This window comes from Saccostrea cucullata, unplaced genomic scaffold (assembly GCF_032062105.1).
Source record: "Saccostrea cucullata isolate Sc308-1 unplaced genomic scaffold, CSIRO_AGI_Scuc_v1 ctg987, whole genome shotgun sequence".
NCBI lineage: Eukaryota > Metazoa > Mollusca > Bivalvia > Ostreida > Ostreidae > Saccostrea > Saccostrea cuccullata.
The window spans coordinates 38,620-41,695 of NW_026925310.1; the positions used below are offsets into that span (position 1 = coordinate 38,620).

At 30.4% G+C, this 3,076-nt stretch overlaps 1 long non-coding RNA gene across 1 annotated transcript; it reads right to left on the reverse strand.

Annotated features, from left to right (window-relative positions):
• Window positions 1-1,187: 1,187 nt before the first annotated feature.
• Window positions 1,188-2,851, reverse strand: LOC134268577 (uncharacterized). The gene is made up of 3 exons (XR_009992394.1): window positions 2,558-2,851; window positions 1,921-2,034; window positions 1,188-1,546 (listed from the first exon to the last, which is right to left on the reverse strand). It is a non-coding gene; the product is annotated as an uncharacterized LOC134268577 (long non-coding RNA).
• Between the last annotated feature and the right edge of the window lie 225 nt (window positions 2,852-3,076).

Here is a 3,076-nt window from a genome sequence, read left to right on the forward strand (position 1 = left end):
GATCGTAATTGGAGCTTGTGGAAAGGTCTGTTCCATATTTTGAGGTTTTAATCGTAATTTCCTCAGTCAAATAGCAATCGCGTTAAGCATAAAAATAAAGCGTATAAAAATAGATCGGAAAGAAATACACATGCATTTTCAATATTTTAAACATTGGAAAATAAATTTTCCGTTATTGTGAATATTATATTTTTCGTCTTTCTTTATTTTTAAACGGGGAGAACAAGTAATGTTTGCATGCAAGTGCACGATTCACATTACACGTAGTAATCGGCTGGTAATATCAGGAACGCATACCTGATATACAGTGTAGTTTATTACTTTAAACGACCCTAGTACTCATAATATGAAATTAAAAAAGAAGAAAAAAAACGAAAAATAAAAATTTCGGTTTAGATTTTCTGAACCAAAGCATAGAATAGAAACAATAAACTTTACTAACAATCATCTTGAGAGAGAGAAGTGCAGGTGCCAAGATTTTTCAGACTTAGTGTTACTTATGAGGATATTGACAAGGACATCTTAATTCCCTTTATCTAATGCAATATTCCTCTGATTCTAACAACCAACTTAATCTAGATTATCCTTTTTCAATTATAATTTTTAACCTGACAAGGAAATAATTATTTATATTCCTTAATTGAAACATTCTTACCCAACTAATACTCAGTGTCACTCTTGAAAGTATTTTTTTTTTTTGTTGTTTCGTTCGTGTGGGGAAAACAAACATACAGCTAAGTAATTCCTACTTCATATTTATACACACAGAGAAAAAAATATTACTTCAAAAATTCTATATCAGAGTGTGTATTAAGTGCCCACAAATCAATCTTTGTTACACTCCAAAATTCTAATTATAATGGTTGCTGTACATATGGAAGATTGTACAGTGGTCATCAGAAATTCAGTGTGTATCAGAGATCTGATTTTAATCAGATTGATGTTCCCATGAAGATACATTTATGTATATAATCATGCTTTATATTTTACTAGTAGCCAAACATAAAAGTAATTTTCAAAACCATACTGTATATGGCTTAGATTTTCATCCTGCAAAGGTAAATTACCCATTCAAGACCCAATAAAAACTTTTCAAATAAATATGGATAACAGTGATATTGTATATAATTGTTTTATTATAATATATGTATGATATGTGTAAAAACAACTAAATTTGCAATATGCTGAACTACAAATCATACATTTAATATTGTAAAATAAAATATTGAAGCTTAAAATATTGTGATAAATTTTCAAAGCCATATTACTCTTTCAAGTCCCATATGTTAAACATTTTGATCCATGCTTTTTTTTTTCAAATGAATTATTGCACTCATAATGATATTTATAGAAACTCATAAAATGTCATGATTGTTTACAGCAATTCAAATCCACAACACATTTTTAATAAATAAACTGCCCAAGCTAATATGATGTAAAATGAGTTTCAGTTAATACAGCAGTTTTTCCTTCATCAATCACAGTCCAGATCAAAGGCCACCTTGTGGGAGTATCTGCTTTTCTTGCAAGATATTTCAGTCAATTCCTAAAACATAAACATTTATTTATTTAAATTCAATTTAATTATCAATTTTTATATCACGAATTGATTACACATGTACTAGTATTTATTATAATGCCCTGATATATCCAAACAAAGATAAATGACAGGGTTTTGACTTTGAAAGGTCTGTTGGGGGTCTAAATAAGTAAAGCCTCAATGCCATTTTTAATGCTAAAAAAAAAGCAGGCCTGGGGGTTCTATCAATTTTTTTTCTTTATTAAAAAGTCCAAACATGGATGCCTTATTCTACACATATCAAATTCTCAGACCCCAAGATACAATGTTGTCCCAAAATTTTTAAGTAAACTATTTAATGGTTTAATTCTTGAAAACTGTCCGGTATTTGAATTACCTACCTTAAAATACAGTCCCACAGTGTACTTCTTTTTATGTTAAATCTTCCCCAATTCCAAGCATAAACTGGACAGGTCAGCCTCTTGGTATCAAGGCCTTATAGAGCCTTAAATAAACTGGTCCTATAAAAATGACAAGAAAATTATAAATTTATATACATAAATTACATATATATAAAAATCTGTTACATGAATTTGAAAATTTGACTTAATGTGTTATTGGTCTCAGAAATATTATTATAATAGATAGGCTGCCATGTAAATTTATATCTTGTAAATGGATGTCAAACAAAATGCTGCATAAATTTAAAAAATGAACAGTGGCGCATCCAGGAATTTTGTAACAGGGGCGCAGTAGAAGCCAGGGGGGATGGGGGGTCTGCTGTACTGAAGCCCCCAGTGGGTCTAGGGCGAGGTCCTTTTCGGAAGGCTGGGGCTGAAAAGCTAACAAGTTCTTACACATAAAAGAAAAATTCAAAGGGGGTGGGGAGGGGGGGGGCATGCCCGCCACACCAGCCCTGGATCTGCCTTTGAGAAACATTTCTTGACATACTTTTTGATTAAATTTTGGCATATTCAATATTTTTCAAAAAATAGAAAATTATGGAATTTTAAGAGATGAAATATGAAAAATATTTACTTGGATTTGAGGAGGAAATCCTCTCTGTCACTATCCTTCCCATTAAATTTTCATGTTTTCTTCAGTCGGTCATCATCAGTATACCTGTGGGATATATGTACTATATATAATTTATGACAAAACAAAATGACTATATAAATGCACATTTTTGCACGTGTTGAAAAGTTTTACAATTTCCTAGCATATTTTGAATATGTCAAGTAATTATGTAGCCGAGTATTTTCATGAGAATAAAAAACGCATATATAAATCAACCTACATAAAATTAAAAAAAAATAAATAAATAAATCTAAGTAATCCATATCGTAGCTTTAAAAAGTTTTTCTTAAACATTTTAACTTAAACCATTATTGATTATATTTGTTCAAAGACTGTAAGCATCATATATTTATAAGTGAATGATTACGGATACGTTTGACACTGTTACCCCCCCCCCCCCCCCCAATCACGAAGACTTATGTTAAAACAATATATAACGTACAGAATTTACTGAGCAAGAATAAATTTTAAAGTTAAAAG